Here is an 18358-nt window from a genome sequence, read left to right on the forward strand (position 1 = left end):
GCAGCTTCAGCGCAGCCCTGTGAGAGGAAGCGGTCTGTGAAGTATCACATTGCACCCGTTTCTGAGTCCAGATATCTGTTAACCGTTACAAACCATATGGCCTTGTTCAACAGGAGTGTGAATATAGGAGTTTTTAACTGTGAATGGTCTTCCCTGGAGGTACTCCTCGGTTGGGAGGGAGTCTGGAAGGCCTGGGGTGGGTCACTGTAACAGACAAGTACTGTTAGAGTCAGAGTAAGGGCTGGACTGAGAAGGGAATGATTGAGGGAAAGCCATACAGATCAACAGAGCCAGGTGTCCACTGAGGCTGCGACCACGTGATCACCTAACAAGACTCCCTCTGTTAGCAATGGCTCCCTGGATTGGAAGGTAGCCAGAGATGGCGGTTTTCCTCTGGAAGGTGAGTGCTATCTCCTCCCTCCTCTGACAACTATGATGATCAAAATTTTGTCTAATTGCAGCAGACTATCTCCTTCTAAAAGTGATTTTAAAAATTTTCCTGTGGCTTGCTGTTGTTAGCCATCATTTTTCTAGACCAGTCCTTGACATTTCTTAGCTGCTTCCCCCAACTGTGCCTGAAATTAGTCACACAATAAAATGGCGTATGCGTGGAGGCACGTTTCTGGCTTATCATGTCTGGGGTGGTCTTGAAACCCATGTTGTGTGGAAGGGAGGCATGTGTCTTCCTGTTGTGTGTTCATCGTCCGCGTATGGGGATTGTTTCATTAACTACCAGAGAAGGGATTTTTATTACTATCTTTGTTTTGAGTGCACACACACACAACATACAATTTAATGATCTCTGTTGAGGGCTGGAGCTAACAATAGTTTTTTCAGAAAACTTAGGTTTTCAGTGCATATCCCCAGGAATGGTAGTATGGTATAACCCTTACTATTCTGGGAAAGGTTGGCCTTTCTATGATGTTACTTCCTAATAAGTTTACGTATGAAGTTTAGACCTAACGTATGAGAATAAGAAGGAAGTTTTTAGTAAGTAGGTAAAATAGAACAGCAAGGCAGCTGGAGAGATGGCTCAGTAGTTAAGAGCACCCTCACGGTGGCTCATAACTGTCTTTTAATTCCACTCCTAGGGGTCTGATACCCTCTTCTGGCCTCATGGGCACCGGATACACACATTGTAAAATGACACACTGTTTGGCGTTTACATCTGTCTCTGTGGATTTCTCTTTGGTTCTCACTGAGAATGTGTGAGAATGTGCATAGTGTATTAGAACAGTAGTTCAGGTGTGCCATCAGGACGCAGCAGCACACACTGATACCGTACGGGTGGGCATGCTGACAAGTGTTTATTGAGTGGGATGTCTGTAAAGTGCCTTGCATTATCAGTGCCCCGAGCACTGTTCTAGCACCGATTCTTCTAAGCCAGGCCTAGCGTCTGCCTCGCTCTCTGTGTGGTCCCAAAGCTATTACTTGGCAATAAATGTCAAGCTTTTTAATCCAGTTGCTGTCACAGGAGACACAGATTTTCCTTGTGATTTTATGCATTGGTTGTTTTCTGCAGGGGCTTTGATGTGCCCGTGTTTCTGATCCTTCCCAGAGCTCCCTTCTCCATGACAGAGGCTGATTGGACTCTTCTTCTACTTTTACGAATTCTGCTTATGACTACATTGTGTGACTTTATTCCCTCTCAATCTGTGATTTGGCTGTGATGAACATTAGACATTAATTACTCAGTCAAACCAGTCTCCCAGCAGCTTTGAAAGTGAGGCTCAGTCACTCTCGCCCCAAGGCTTTCAGGGTCTGGCTCAGTGATGCTTTCTTTCATATTCTCAACCACCTGTTGGAGGAAAAGAGAAAATCCCACAGTGCTTATCTTTGGGATCCTGGGTGTGGGGGTGAAGGGGGCACAGAAGCCAGCCCAAGAAACATGGATTGCTTTTCTGGGGTGGGAAATAGAAACTTCTGTACCGTTCTGCCCTCTTAATTTTTTGTGTTTTGTTTTTGTTTTCTTGAGACTGAGTTTCTCTGTGTAGCTTTGGAGCCTGTCCTGGAACTCACTCAGTAGCTCAGGCTGGCCTTGAACTCACAGAGATCCACCTTTGTCTGCCTCTTGAGTGCTGGGATTAAAGGCGTGTGCTGCCACCACCCAGCCTTCCCTCTTAATTTTAGGGAGAATTGTTGGTGAGGAAGTTTGGGTTGAGATACCTCATTTTCCCTGTTGTCTCCCCAGTCTGTTCTTCACTACCTGGTTCTCTTTGCTGGCCTGGCTGCCCAAGTAACCAGAGAGAGCATCAATAGAATTCTACAATGCCTTAGGCCCCTACTGACTTCTCATTTTACTGATGGAAAGGCCAGTCGGGAATACTGTATTTGTCCCAAGGGCTCTTGGATGCTCTTAATTACGCTTCTTGGTTACATCTCCCTGTGATTCACACAGCTGTGGGACAGTGGTTGCTGAAGACCTTATTTAAATAATAAAATGGACTTCAAGGAATCAGTGAGCGTGGTGGGTACCTGCAAGTCTAGAGAATCTTGGAGGCCAAGCAATCACAGTTAAGGTAGAAGCCTGGGTTTTCTTTTGATAAATAAGCTCTTGCTGCTTGATAATGAAATCAGCATTACAGGTGTGGTTCTTAGCGGTGCTCCTGAGCCTGCTTAAATGTCTGTTCTGTTGTTTGTTAATGTGTTTCATTTTTGGCCCTTTGTTGCCTGGAATTGGCTGTTATCTGTGTCTTCACCTAAATGACCTTCCTATCTGACCTCGTTTGAGAGGGGATCTCCTCCTTTGCTGGTTTCCCCCCTTCCTGGTGTCCCTTGCTGGTGTCTCCTGCTACTATCTCCTCCCAATTCAAATGTTGGAACTTGAGACCTAAAGTAATGGTGGAAAGAGGTGGTGGTTTTGGGAGATGACTAGACCCCAAGAGTGCTTATAAAAGGGGACTGCAGGGACTGGAGAGGTGGCTCAGCACTCACAGGCTGTTTTTGCAGAGGACCTGGGTCTAATTCCCAGCATCCCCATGGCAGCTCACAACCATTTGTAAGTCCAGTTCCCAGGGATATGATGCCCTCTTCTGGCCTCCGTGCCCACCAGGTGGGAACATGATTCACAGACATATATACAAGTTGCTTAAACACATGAATATATATATATATATTATTATTATTATTATTTTTCTTAAAGAGGCCCGGCAAGAGGTTGGCTACTACATGACCTTCAGCCACCATCAGATGGTGAGAATCAGGCTTTCCCTAGACACCAGACCACTGGCCCCTTGATTTGGGACTTTCTAGTCTCCAGAACTATGAGGAATAAACTTTCATTGTCTATAGATTATCCTGCCAAAGGTGTTTTGTTACAGCAGCACAAACTGACTAATACACAGAAGGGGGTAATTTTGTTTTTTTTTCCTCAAAAAAATTAGCATTTAAAAATAGATTAAATACCAGTTATCACTGAGTTTTTGTTTAAGGTGCCATAATAGGTTCAAGTGATGTTTTAGTTCTTAGCCAAAAAAAAAAAAAAAAAAAAATCATCCTTTCTCTTATAAAATTAGATCCTATCATTGACCGTTTCTTCCCATCCTCTTAAATTAAGCTAAATGTTTAACCCCTTAAGACTGGACCCGAAGCTTCGACAGCTTCTTTTTGCATAATTGATTGGTTCCACCCCCGACATTCACTACTAACAGTGTCAAAATGGTAATGCTTCTCTCAGGTTATAGGCACCATGGGAAGATGGTCTCATGTTTCATCTCAGACATGCATCATCCTCCCAGGAAACTTAGGTTGAGCTGACCTCAATATTGTAGGTTTTACCTGATATTCTACATGAGCCAAAAACTCGACAGGTTTTGGGCAGTCCAAGCATAATTATTATAAAATCTGTTTTTAAGCACTCTGTTCACGTGATGCTATCTTTTGTGAGATGCACCATTGTTTGGTGTCCCACTGGGAAGAAGGCTCTGCGATTAGAGGCGAATATGCCATTGCCATTGCAATTATGAGCAGCATTCAATTTTAGAGCTCCTGAAGCAGAAATAGTGAGTTCTTAGAATCGATGAAATAACTGTGTCCCGTCTGCTGAAGCTGGAAGGCTCAAATGTGTGGTTGCCAAACGACTTGAAGTATTGAGGTCGCTTTGCAAGGTGCCTTATGTTTGAAAGTGAGTGTGAGTGAAGGAGTGTCTTGTCCAGACTGGGGGTCCAGAGAGGGACTCTGGACTTCACATTGTATTGGTCCGTCTTGTGATACACCCTGGTCTACAAATTCCAGTCTTGGATTGTCTCTTCTAAAAGATGGAGATTGGACTAGGTGTGGTGCTCCCAGCACTCAGGAGCCAGGTGGAGCTAAAACAAACAAACAAGCAAAAAACCAAAAACCAAACAAACAAGGATGGAGACTCATGGGAGAAGAATTCTTCTGCACTTTGAAAATTCTCAGGAGGAATTATTTTAAAACAATTTAAAAAGTCATTCAACTTAATTTCAAAGTACATGACTGTGTCACACTGAAATGGTTGACATCTGTGGTTCCCCATGATCAGACTTATCAACCCCCTTGGTTATTAGTACATGAATTCGTGTACAGACCTGACGCTGCTGGAGTGTCTCCCTTCCCCTGCATTCCCAGCGCTTGGCCTCCTGCTAACTTCACTATGCCACAGCCCTGCCTTCCCTTAGGACTTCCCGCCAATAGCATCTGCAACAGAGCCCCGCCAGAAAGCAGCCCCAGAGAAGGGCAGGGTTCTTACTAGATGGCCCTCTTGGGGCCAATGAAATGGTTCCTTGGCCCGCCATTAGAGTGATTTCTCCTGTCATCTCTGTGTCACAGAGGTCCCAGCTCTTGTTGTTCATTGGCATGGCAGACATATTGGCTTGTGGCCTCACTCCGGAGATCCCAGTGTGGCCTCCCTTTCTGTATGAATGACAGACAGCCCTGGGCAGGGAGTTTGGCCTACAGAGAAGTTTGGAGAATTGAATGGTGGATCGTGACCTCATTTCGCTCTGCAAGGGAAAAGGACCCCCTGATTACCTTACTGTAAATTGGTTGGGCTGGAACACCCCTCCCCCCATTTCCCTGCTAGACTACACAGGAATGTCCAGGGACTTCCGTAGACCTCTCTACAGTACAGTGTTTCTTTCATATATTGGGTCTCTTTGAACCAAAGCAGACCTGCGAGGTGACAGCAGCTTCTGTGGCCTTGCTTCCATTGCTATGGTTGCCTTTCTTCTTGACAGTGACCTGGAACCGTGTGCTTTGGCTCAAGGATGATCTTGGGTTTGGAAACCCAGAGGATTTGAACCACATCTTCCCCCTGGATCATCAGTTCTTGACAGTGGATGAGGAGCAGATATCACCTGCCATCCACCCTGCCACGTGTCCCAGGAAACTGGCTTTTCTGGCGCGTGGTGAACGCTTTAGTTTCCATGAGAACGAGAGGCAGATCTGTCCCAGGAAAGAGATCTGAGTGGCTTGATGATTCTGGAAAATGATTGTTGAGCAAAGTGGTGTGTTTTGAAAGCTCGCCTGACCTGAGACGATGATGCGAGCCTTATTCTGGCATGCAGTGTAAAGAATTGGACTGTTAACGTTTCTACGGAGATTTGAAAGTGCTTGTACCTGAATCCCGTCCTCTTCAACTTTGTTCTCATGGCTCTGAGGCAACCCTTTGCTGTCACTGGCAACGCCCTGACAGTAAAGCCTCATGGCAGTGAGACGGAGAAGGACAGGGTTGTGGTGTTAGACATTAATTATGGTTTGCTTCTGTGCCATTCTTTTAGGGAGGTGGGAATAAAAGATTCCATTTTCTCACACAACATCATGGGTATGCTTGTTGATGCAACGCTGTCTTGAAGCTAAGGGCCCAAAGCTGTGCTCTGGCCTCAGATGGCCATTATGCTTGGAAGCTGCATGAGGTTCTCCAGTGGTCAGCCGCCTTACAGCTTACGACAGAGAGAAAGATGATGCTTGGGGTTTAAAAAATTCTTTTTGAATTCATGTCACTGCCATACTGTGTCCTGAAAAGTCCTCAAATCCACTTTAGAAGCCGGGCCTCATTGGAGCCACTCTTAGCACCAGGCTGTGTGAATATTTGGGAGCTCAGCGCTCCAGCTGTGTGTGGAGCAGATCCCCGAGGGACCGGAGGTTTCCAAGTTCCCTCAAATGACACTAGTAGGAAGCTTTGCAGTGGTGATGGTGTCCCGGTGCCTTGGCGGGTCCCAGCTGGAGGTGTCTGTAGCGCAAGATGATAACAGGGGTAACTTGAGGAAACTTAGAATCAGAGTATTTTGGCCCAAAGCCATCAACACAAGTGCAAGCCGGAGAGTATGCTTTCCTTAAATGGTAGCTCCCCCTAGGTAGGGGATGCAGAAGACTTCAGTCCGACAGACTTTCTATGTGGTCATGTCTGTCCCAGCAGAACCTGTTTGTTAAGTATTGCCAGAGATCCACTGCTCCAAAATTATAAACATTTTAGTGGATGGCTCCCGACTTGTAGCCTGCACCCCAACAAGTGGTGATTCTGTGAATCCGCCTCTTGCTTCATCACCTTGTGGGTACATTTGGCTATATTAGGAGGCAACATTGCTCAGAACTAGGGCAATGGGGTATACATGGAAACTTTTGGGGATTTTCACTTGACTGGTTTGATATTTTCCTTAAAACACTGGTTGGGCGGGAATGGAGAGATGGCTCAGAGGTTAAGAGTGCTGCCCGCTCGTCCAAAGGTCCTGAGTTCAATTCCCAGCAACCACATGGTGGCTCACAACCATCTGTAATGAAATCTGCTGCCCTCTTCTGGCCTGCAGACATACATGCAGGCAGAACACTGTGTACATAATAAATAAATAAATAAATAAATAAATAAATAAATCTTTAAAAAACAAAAACAAAAACAATGGGGGCTGGCGAGATGGCTCATAGGTTAAGAGCGCCGACTGCTCTTCCAGAGGTTCTGAGTTCAATTCCCAGCACTCACATGGTGGCTCACAACCATCCATTATGAGATCTGGTGCCCTCTCCTGGTGTGCAGATATATACATGGAAGCAGAATGTTGTATACATAATAAATAAATAAAATCTTTAAAAAACAACAAAAAAACCCCAAAAAAACTGGTTGAGCTAAAAGTCATTACATTCATGTTTTATGGGGTAACAATTGGGTTCCATACCATGCTCATTCGTCTATACCAGGAGACGATTGCTCTTGTGCTAGGATTCTTGACCCAGCCCCAGAGCCCTCAGTGGTCATGTGGGTCACCTGAGAAGTAGGTGGGCACTCATCCTTGTGTGTGTGTGAACCCACACTGTAGTCTCAGTTTTGACAAACTGTGTAAGCACAGCCTTAGTAGAACTGTCTTTGACACAGTTGAGTATGGTCACTGGTCAGGGCCAAAATGTTTGACTTCCATTTATCCTTCCATCATAGTTCAGCACCTTGGATGGCAAGCGCTGTCCAGGGAGAGCCACCCAGGAAATGACAGCCAGGTCATTCTTCAGGGTTCTGTGTAATCTATTCCAGACTGCTGCTTCAGAATTAAAGGGTTTGTATTTACTTCCCCAATAAGTTGTCAATTAAAGAAAAAAATATATATATATATATATGAAATTTGTTGCTGAGCCCATGAGAAAGTATGGAGTTCCTGTCTTTTTAGTGGGGACATGTGTCCTGCTGAGAGACTGATGTGGACATTGTGTGGTTTACAGATACCATGTTGTAGGAACATTGCAGTTGTTGACTGTAACCAGGGTTCCTGTGAAATTAAGCTGGATGTGTAGCTCAGTAGATGTATACTGGCACCTTTGCTCCCCACTTTGACTTTGTTTCCTTTTCCAGTAGTAATTGCCTTTATTGTTTTTATTTTTAATTTCATTTTATTTGTATGTGTGGGAGTATGTGCACAGATGGACACACACACACACACACACACACACACACACACACACACACACACTGAGCTTATCATGGAACATGTGTGGCGGTCACGGGACAACTTGTGGGAAATAGTTTTTTCTTTTTGCTGTGACATCCACTGTAATCAAACTCAGGCTTGGTGGCAGGAGCCTTTCCCTGCTGGGCCATCTTACAGGCCTCCCTATTTTCAATTATTTCTGTATAATTTCATAATTTCACTCTAAGTCTTTAACGATTTAAAAAACAAAAGAGAGACCTTGAAGTCCTTGTTGCTTGTGGGTCGGGTCCTCGAGCAGTGTGGGGATGTGATCAGCAGCAATGGCACTCGCCGTTTGAGTCGTGTATTGTGGAGCTTGAGGCTAGAAGCCCATGTATCTCCAGCTCAAGGAGAAGCTAGAACATGAGTTCCCTGGATGCCTGGGCATCTGTGGCGAGGGGACTCCCCAGGTCACTGGGTTCTTTGAAGTGACAGTAGCCTGAAAGTTGGTTCACTCCAAGAAGAGAGGTGATGGCTATGTAGATACAGAAAGCAAGTTTCGGAAACTGGTGACCGCCATCAAAACTGCCCTGGCTCAGTGCTAGTAAGCCCCGGAGGCAGGGTCCTGGGACATCCTGACAGCCGCCTTATGACAGGAAGGACTGAAATGTGTCAAAGACCTGTGGTCTTTCCTCGATGTTCCTGCAGCCACCACGTCAGGCCAGAGAGTGCCTGGGGGGGGGGTGCCTCCCAGAATCCACCTGTGCATGTGCCCTGCCCTACTCTTCTGCCCTCTTCCTCACCTCTCTCTGAATTCCTCCAAGTCTCTTATCTAGTTACCTGCCTCGGTTTCCCTTCTCCAGTTCAGTCTGCAAGAAAGTTAGCAGCCATGTTGTCAACTGTTCCCAATTGAATAAAAAGTTAGATAAGGCAAAAAAACAAACAAACAAACAAAAAAGAAAACTGTTGATTTTTAAGTCATTATTGTTTTAGTGCCCTAGATCAATTGATTGATCTATCCTCCATCTGTCTGTCCCATCCATCCATCCATCCATCCATCCATCCATCCATCCATCCACCCACCCATCCATCCATCCATCCATCCATCCATCCATCCATCCATCCATCCCATTCTGATTTGAGAGCTAATACAAACACTGAAACCTAAATCTTCTTGTTACTTATTTTATGAGAGAAATGTTCAGAATTTTGACCCTGCCCTATCCCTCCCCCCACTTTTAGGTTTTGAGAGTCAGAAAACTTTGTGGTTCTCAATAAATTAATTGACTAGTTACAGATGTTTGGGGGCATGAAAAAAGGACAAAGTAAGAATTAACACACTTATGTAGAATTTAGTGAGTCTGACCATTGAAGCCAGGCACTTTGAAGGCAAGTACAATGCTCTTTTCTCTGTACGAGTTGGTTCTTGGAACTTGTAAAGCGACACAAAACAGAACAATCACCCCCCACCCAACCCCCCAAAATCCCCAGCAACAGAGCCACAGAGGATCCAGCTGAAACACTGCAGAACTGGAATGTCAGCTTTGCCTTCATCGTTCCATAGAACTGGGGCAGGTGGATTTTCAACCCTGTGTACCTGCAAACTGGTCATTTGATATCTGGCAGGGAAATTGTCTGTGAGGAAGGTGAGTCACAGTGAGACTGCAAACCTCAGTACGTCAGAGTGGTCGCCTGCATGTGCGTAAGAAAATCGGCGGGAACTGCTGGGCTTTGTAAGCCTGTCTTGTGTGTGCACAGGAGCATTGGCAAGCTGAGTGTGCCCCATTGCCAGCTGGGTTAATCTGGTCCCCAGATTGTTTCATAACAAACGTAAGGGCTGGACTTCATTCTTCTTGTAAGAATCAGTGAATGTGGTGATATGCTAGCCCCTTTTACAGAAGCCCATCCCCCAGTGTGCTCCTTATGGTCATAAACGTTAAACAGTAGCGGCAAGGGTAGCTCACACTTAGCAGAACTGATCACTGGATAGGCGGGCAGTGGATTATATAACACAAACGGTCTCATTTAGTGCTCATAACAGCCCAATAGTTTGGAACTGTTATTATCCCCAGTTTCAGATGGTGGTAAAATTAACAGTCTGTCCTTAATTCTGCAAAGTGAATTTTCAACTTGCAAAGCCAAGTTGTGATGAATGTTTGCAGTGGCCCCCCAGGCTCCATCTCCCATCCCTCAGCTTTGTGCATAGTTGCCTTCTGGTTGTTTAGAACCCTTTGTGGGTCTTGAAGAAAACTCAGGATGCTAATGTTTCTCAAGGCAGCCTGGCACACATTTACAAGGTCACTGTGGTGTCCGTGAACTTACAGCCACAATGAGTGCTTGTTGGCACATTGTGCTCTCAGAATATCTTCTGATTACAAAAGAACAAACGTGGGCTCCTTATAAGGCTACCTCATGTCTCAATTCTACAGACAAGGTTATGGCTAAATTTCCTTTCCTCCCAAGATCAGGAGGAAAAATTTAAAAACAAACCATACCAAACAGACTCGGCATTGTTTTCCATTTGAATAATGTCCTATACTTTTATCCTTTCAGTTAGTTCTTTTGTTCAGGCCTAGAAGAATATAGATAGAAAACATTGTAATTCTGGTAGATAGGATAATTTGTTTTTAAGTATAAAAACTGCATTATCAGCCTCCGTGGTGCAGGTGGAGGGACAGCCGCCTGCAAGGCCGTTCTGCCAGTGAGGATCCAGCCTTGCAAATTATTGGCAGCTGGCACGGTAATGAGTCCATTTCAATATAAATGGGTTGTTGCTTATTAATATCTGCCAGTTCCTAAGCAATTCAGGAACTGCTTTGAAATTTGGGAAATTTGCAGAGAGCAGTTGAAGGGGGGTGCCTTGGAAAAGGGGATGGACAGGATGGCAGTGGGGGCAGTTGTGGAAAGGGCACACATTGTGGGTTAATAACGGGGTGTGACTAGAACTTCTGTTCCTTCCCCTGCTAGTGTGAGTCACGGGGCTTCATGGCTAAACAGCACGTTTTCCAAGATAAAGGAGCAAGAAAGCTCACTGTTGTATTCTGTGTGGATGTATGTGTTTATTTACTTACTGCCTTTGTGTGCTTCCTTACCACACAGTAGGCATTTCTCTCAGTGTTCCCAATCCAAGAGTTTGCCATCTCTGGGTCCTACCTTGCTGCAACCACCAACAGCCTGCAGAGGAATGTCTGGTTGGAGAGGGGTAGAACTGAATCCTCTCTAAGATACCCTTCAGGCCTTTCTGCTAGCCTTAGTATTTGCAGTTTTGCCTCAGCTTCAGGTGTAAAAAAAAGGAAGGACCCAATAGCACTGTCTCTCTCGGAGCTGTTCTTTGTCAATGTATTGTCATTATTACTAATTATTTTGCTAAATACTGTCTACACCTTTTACCTAAGTTCTTTGCTCTATGTTTTCCTCATGAGCTTTCTCCGACTATGTTGTTTGCCACCTGAAGGGAACGCACAGAGGTCAAGAAAGTTTGTGGAATTAAGTTGTGGGCTCACCTATGTCATTGACTTCTAGTCTCTTTATGAGCGAGGTGCCTCTGTGAGATCATCAAGGCTCCCTTGCTCCCTTGCCTTCCTGTTAACACCCTTTGACAATTAAGAGACAACGATGACCTGTAACCTGCTGCTGTCAGCCAATGCCCGAATCCACAGCCAGGTTAATACCAGAGTTGGCCCGGCTGGCTCTGTGTGGCCATCAGTACAAATACACTGGCATTTCCGTGCATCTGACTGAGCCTGCCGGCTTATGCCTGTACCAAATGTCCTATCTCTTTATTCAAGGGCATCATATCTCACATACAGTTGATATTGGAGAATTGATGAGCGTGCTGTTTCTTTTTTCTGCCTGACCGTTGCCTTTCTGTTTTTCTGTCTTCTCCAGGTTTTTGGCTCATTCTCCCAGACTCAGGTGAGACCCTGATGGGCACCCTGTGGGGCAGGTGCTGACACACGCCCCGACTCCAGCCGCTGACATCATTACCAGCCTCAGTATCTAGATGCCACAGTGCTCTTGGGGCCAGTTGGGCTGGGCACCACTGCTGCCTTTTAAGGTAGGTTTGTACATGTTATCAGAAGCTGTGTGACTGAGTGGAAGTACTTCATAGATTGTGGGAGGGAGACAGTGGACCACAGTAATTGAAATTACTATGCTGTGTATCCATGGTGGGAAAGGAATTTGGAATCACTTCTGTGGATTAGAGCTGCACCCATCTAACAATTGAAAGGCATTAGCGTTAGCCCAAAACCAAATGGAAAGATCAAGTAGGTACCTATGAAGTCTTTTCTTTTCCTGTGAATTGCCCTCAGGGTCTTTCATCTCTTAGTTTCACTGTCTTTATGTTGGATTATGTTTGTTTAAAAAGAAAAGGAAACCTGGCTCCCAGACCCAGCCTCAAAACAATGATTTATTTCTGCTTTGGGTTGTCTTTAAAGAGCAAAGATAAATACAGTCAAAATAACAGTCTTTTAAATCAAAGACCATTGCCTATTTGCTGTAAAACATGCTTGGTCCCTTGGGTTAGGGGTATTTGTGTGTGACTTGGCAAAAACTGTTCGTGCATTGTAACGAATTAGTAAAAACTTTCAGAGCTTCGTCTGTTTAATCTTAGACCATTCCCCCTCCGTCTTCAGGCACAGCATCCAGTAGGGAAAAAACAGGCTCCAAACCAAGACCTCCCACTAGAATCTAATTTTAAATTTGCAATCTGTTGTCTTGTGATTTTTCACTTCAAATTTAACTTTGAAATAAATACATCTCATCCTTTCCACTTGGGCCTCGGAGGCCTGTTTTCCAGTCACAGAAGGGTAATCGCTGCATTTATTTTAATAAAATTTTTAGATACCTCGGGGGAGTGGGAAGTGCTACTAATATTATAACCACATCCACTGTTAGCTGGCTCATGGTTGGGGCTCGCATTGCCTTCACCCACAGAAGTGAGACCTGGCTTGCACAGCTGACTTCTGACCCCACTGTGATGTGGACAGGATTTGTCTAATGTCACAGACCTTGCTGTCTAGTGCTGTATAGACTCTGAAATGCCCTTGCTCTATGGCTGTCTTAGTAATGGACAGCACTGAAATTCCTGTGGAGAACAGGCGCAGGGTAGGTGGGCGATGGCCACCACCATAAGAAGGAGCACTAAACCGGAAGGACTGGGTGGAAATAAATGGCTTTGATGAGGTCAAAGTGCCATGAATCAGAGCTAGAAATGGATACATAGATGTAAGCTAGGTAGACTTTTCCTTGTCTTAGAGCCTTTCCCAAGCCGTCTGCTCAGAGTTTACATTTTGTTGTAGCTATCTGTGTAGTGTGACATCTTTACTCTTTTAAATTGAAAAAAAAATCATTGATTGTTAATGTTTCATTATTTGTCTTTCCTTAGGAAGGAAGGAAGGAAGAGAGAAAGAGAGAAAGAAAGAAAGAAAGAAAGAGAAAGAAAAACATAGTGGCTGGAGAAATGACTAAGCCCTTAGGAGTACTTGTTGCTCTTCTAGAGTTCCAGAGTTTTGGTTGCTGGCACCCTTGCTAGGTGACTCAAAACAACCTGTAACTCCATCTCTAGGGCATCCAGGGACCTCCTTTGGTGTCTCCTGGTACCTTCATACACGTGTGTGTACACATACATGCAAGCCTGTGTGTGTGTGTGTGTGTGTGTGTGTGTGTGTGTGTGTGTGTGTGTGTGTGTGTGTGTGTTCATAAAAACGAAACACAAAATGAATTTTGTGGTTAGGGATGTAGCTCAGAGGTAGAGTACTTATTTAACCTAGTGTAAGAGTTTGGATTCAGAAGTATAATCAACCATGGTGAAAATTAAAGTGTCCTATAAACACTCCCTCCTTCACACATTTCCCTGTGGAAGACAGGGAAATATTTACTTACTAGTATTCATGAGGAAATTTACCTTTCTCAAGAGTGTGGCTTAGATCTCATCTCTAATAGAAGTTTTCCTTTGTGGGTAAGAGGAGTCTTGTTCCAGAGACGTTTAGTATTAATGGTGGGATGGTGGTTTTGGTTGTTGACTTCTAGCTAGGGCAAGGTAGGGCCAGCCAATCTACTGTCGGGGTTTCCTTCACTGGGATGGAGCATCCTACTGTCTGCCACAGAAAGCCCTGTGTCATTAGGGAACTAGACATCATAAATCATAAAAACATTATTATAATCTCCTTTGTGCTCAAGGGATGTGGTTATTTGCATACTCTCCTGTATCCTTTTTGTTTCTTCACCATTTCTCCCTCAGTCACCTGAACTTGCTGGACTATATTTCTTTGCTCTGTCTGCCCAAGACTTTTACCAAATTAAAAATGTAAGATACACAATAAATTTTAGACATATAAGACTCACCAGCCCCTCCAATATTAATAATAGTTTAGATTTTCCCAAGCTTAGATTCTCTGTCAGAGGTTATGTTTTCAGAGGGCTGATGTGTTCCCAAGCAACTTGAAGAAAAGGCGGCTGGACTAAGCAGACTTTTGTGTGAGTGACCCTAACTTTTATATAATGCCCTTTAAAAAATGTGTTCTGGGGGCTGGCCAGATGTCCCAGTGGTTGAGCGCACATATGGCTCTTCCAGAGGACCTGGGTTCAATCCCAAGCACCCACATGGTGGCTCACACTGTGAGCCTGTGACTCTAATTGCAGAGCATCAGATGCCTCTTCCAACCTCTGCGGGCAAAACCCCTATGAACATAAATAAACTTAAAAATGTGGTGTTTCTTTGAGCATGTCATTGTTTTTCATGATGATCCCATACAGCAAAGAGTTTCCCTCCCTCCCTCCCTCCCTCCCTCCCTCCCTCCCCCTTCCCTCCCTCTCCCTCTCCTTCTCCTTCCTTCCTTTCCTTTCGTCTTTGAGATAATGTTTCTCTGTGTAGCCCAGACTGTCCTGGAACTCACTCTGTAGACCAGGCGGGCCTCAAACTCACAGAGATCCGCCTGCCTCTGCCTCCCAAGTGTGAAGATTAAAGGCGTGCGCCACCATAATGACCTAGCAGTTACGTTCTTCACGTGTTTTAAGCATGTTTACTTTTACTTGAGGAGGAGATAGTTATAATAACTGTTTAAAGTTCTTTGTGTTATAATTCCACTGTCTGGGTCACTGGACATCTGCTGATGACTTTTACCCAGAAGCTGATCACATTTTCCTTGTTCTTAGGAATGCTACAAGGGGGGTTTGAACATCGTGTTCTGAGGTTCTGGATCTTACGGAAAATCGCTGATGGCATGGATCTTGTGGTGGTTGTTACTCCAGCAAGGAATCTCAAAGTCGCTGGCTGAATTTAGGGTTAATATCACAAGCCCATGTTGTGGGCTCCCATGTCAGCCTGGTATCCAGTGCTTTTGCAACAGGTTTATGCTACATTTGTGACCACAAGGGTCAGCCCGAGACTTGGGCTGCTCAGCCATAAGTCTTTGCTGTGTTGTTTTGAGTTGGTCTGAGACATGCACGTCCAAGACATGTTTGCACGCATTAGGAGAGACTTGTCTCCAGTCCTTCACTGTCCGAGGTCCCTGCTCACCCTCCGGCTTCCAGGGACTGTTCTTGCTTCTGTGCAGGAGCACAGGATGGGAGCACAGGACAATCCACAGTTCTTTTCACAACTGTGTTTGATGCTCAGCCTTAAGAGAATTTGGATTAATAAAAAACAAAGGAAGGACTTGCTGCTCTATTGGGTGGCTTCTGGGCTCTTCCTCAGTCTGTCTGCTTCTGTTTATCTTTGGCGTAGAGATTTTCATGGTGACTGATGGAGTGAGGTAGTGCTTTAGCTCCTTACTGATGTTGGAAATTAACAGTCCGTTTTTGCTCACTACTTCAGTGAGACAAAAGTTCTGCTCCCAGATAGTCACCCCCTCTTTTATTTAACCTTACTTTGGAACATTTTTCTCTGCATTTCCTGGCAGCATTTTCCTAGCTGATGTCTACTAAGTGTTTTTTGTTGTTGTTGTTGTTGTTTGGTTTTTTGAGACAGGGTTTCTCTGTGGCTTTGGAGCCTATCCTGGCACTCGCTCTGGAGACTAGGCTGGCCTCGAACTCACAGAGATCCTCCTGCCTCTGCCTCCCGCGTGCTGGGATTAAAGGTGTGTGCCACCAACGCCCAGCTAGTGTTTGTTTTTTTAATTCCTTAATTCATTGGGGATGTAGTGGAATGTTCCAGGTAATCTCTAGGTAAAAAGAAAGAGGTTGGGAGGATTCTAAATGTATTTCTTCAGAAAATTTCCTTATTTTTAGATTTGATTTTTTAAACCAGACTATTCCATTCAGTAAGAGCTTAATTTATTAGTTTCAAATTTTTTATTTCAAAAAGAATTAAGAATAATGGGAAATTTTACTAAAGGGGTATGCCTGCTCCCTATTTCTCTCTTGGTTTCATGGCTCGCAAGTGTGGTGAGACAGCAGGGATTTGGCCCTGTTACAGTGTGTGTGTTCTTTGGAATACCCATCTCACTGTATGTCCCAGTGCTAATATGGCTCACAGTATCTGTATCACTTTGTGGTAATATGGGTACAGTATCTGCATCATTGTGTAACAATATGGGATACAGTATCTGTATCATTTTGCCAAATGGACTTAGTAAGCTAAGGGATCCTACGGAATCAATCCCTCCATCTGCATTTGGATAACCTTCAAAAAGATAACTGCTAACTCTCGTTGGGTATTTAACTTGATGGAGCCTGAAGGCCCAGTTAGTATAATTACTCACTGGAAAGCTTGTGTCCTTAGTTTTGCTAAGAGATCGTGGTGTTCATGAGAATGGGGAAGCTGTACCTATTCTGCCCTTGACCCTTGGCCCCCAGAGAGCCCTGCAGCATTTGGACCTTCTGAGCTCACACTTGTCACTGTGAAATGTTACCCAGCCATCATGCTGCTGTGCCCTTCCCCCACTCTGCCTGAGTTGTCTTGGACGTGAGCAGTTCTGCCCTCTGACCATGACTACAGGCAGACAAGGCCTCTCAGCTCAGCTGGCAGGCAGGTGCTGGCAGGCAGCTTCAAACCACGGAGGGAGACAGGGAGTGCAGGTGGGATTCGTTGGACTGAGGCAGGAGTGGAGAATTACAGTTCACAGACAAACGCAGTGTGGAACCTACCTGTTGGTCCCGATTATCTTAATTTTTCATTTTCTGTGTATGGGTGTTTTGCTTGCATGTACGTCTGTGTGCCATGTGCATGCAGTGCCCAAGGAGGCCAGAAGAGGGCGGCACCACCCACTCGAGTTTACAGATGATTGTGAAATGCCCGGTGGGTTCTTGGACTCGAACCCTGGTCCTCTGTATGTATGAACAGCAAGTGCCATTTCTTCAGCCTCCATGTCTGTCTTTTATTGTGTGAGCTGTCACCTTCTAGATCCGAGGGCCTTTTGCTATTCAGTATTCATTTATTTGGTTGTTTGCTTCCTTTTTATAGGGCACTAACTCCTCGTCAGGCTCTGTTCTGGGCAATGACGGTATAAGAGGAAACACAACAAGTGAAACATTCAGCTCTCCTGACATGGTTTTGGTGGGAAGGGCCACAGTAAGACAATAAGCAAATGACCTCCATTGTGTGCCATGCCATGTGAACTAGATTATGATAAACATTGGGAGGGGGGAGGTTAAGGATTGAGTTCTGCAGGAGAGACCTCCTTCACAGCACTGTGGTGGCTTTGGGTGTCAGTGAACTGAGTGAATTAGTCAGACAGACACCAGTAAGAGGGTTTCAGGCAGAAGGAAGCACATGAGGAGGGGCCTTGAGCCTGAGATTTAAATGCTGAGCACTGTTCATATACTAAAATTGTGCCCCTGCCTCCAATGCCTTCTGGAGGTAAGAGCTGCCTGGACCACTGGGGATCCAAATAAGTGTTCCCCTGAGAATGAAAGATGCTGGTAAGATTTCCCAGCTTGAGATCTGCCACAGGTCTCAATGTCTCTTAGCCAGGATGCTGGGGCCAGAAGTGTGTCAGATTCCAGACTTCAGGATATTTGGGCTATTTTGGTGTGGGACCCTAGTGTGGCTGCTTGATTCATTTGTATTTCATGCACATATCTTTTGCACACAGCCTGAAGCTGACTTTATACACTATTTTTAAGGCACCTGCGTTTTGACTACAACCTGTAGTGTGAGATCTTCTGCCTGGGCATCAGATGGACATGTTTGGGGTGGTGGTCCGTGCCTGTTTCAAGATTGCTGCATTTTTATCTGTCTTTTCTGTGCATTTATGTCTATCCTCCTCTCCTGAAGACCACCTCTACTTTACTTGTTATTGTGTGGTAACCATGCGGCACTGCTCAGCTGCTCATCTCTGGCTTTTATTGAACTTTATGTGTATTTATTAACCCTTTGGTCCGAATGCAGAGTCTTTTTGTAGAGATCTTTTGTAAAAGTCACTTTCTATCCTGAATTAACAAGCCTGTTAATTTTCCCTTGGGGAAAGCTTTCAAATTAGGGAGTGCTTCTGCAGCCCCTAGAAACTTATTTTTCTTAACTCCTGCTGCTTTATACTTTGTTCTGACTCTGCTGAGGTCCTCCC

General features: G+C 44.9%; 1 protein-coding gene and 1 pseudogene across 2 annotated transcripts in view; both read left to right on the forward strand.

Moving 5' to 3' along the window:
• Tiam1 (TIAM Rac1 associated GEF 1) overlaps positions 1 to 18358 on the forward strand; it is a 342013-nt gene that overhangs the window by 207061 nt on the left and 116594 nt on the right. For both annotated transcript variants that reach the window (XM_027415559.2, XM_035444349.1), the window contains one exon: positions 11739 to 11907. The gene's annotated coding sequence lies outside the window, so the exon portion shown is untranslated. The remainder of the gene's footprint in view (positions 1 to 11738; positions 11908 to 18358) is intronic.
• Positions 8177 to 8569, forward strand: LOC100756592 (annotated as a pseudogene).

The sequence above is a fragment of the Cricetulus griseus genome, chromosome 4 (assembly GCF_003668045.3).
Source record: "Cricetulus griseus strain 17A/GY chromosome 4, alternate assembly CriGri-PICRH-1.0, whole genome shotgun sequence".
Taxonomy (NCBI): Eukaryota; Metazoa; Chordata; class Mammalia; order Rodentia; family Cricetidae; genus Cricetulus; species Cricetulus griseus.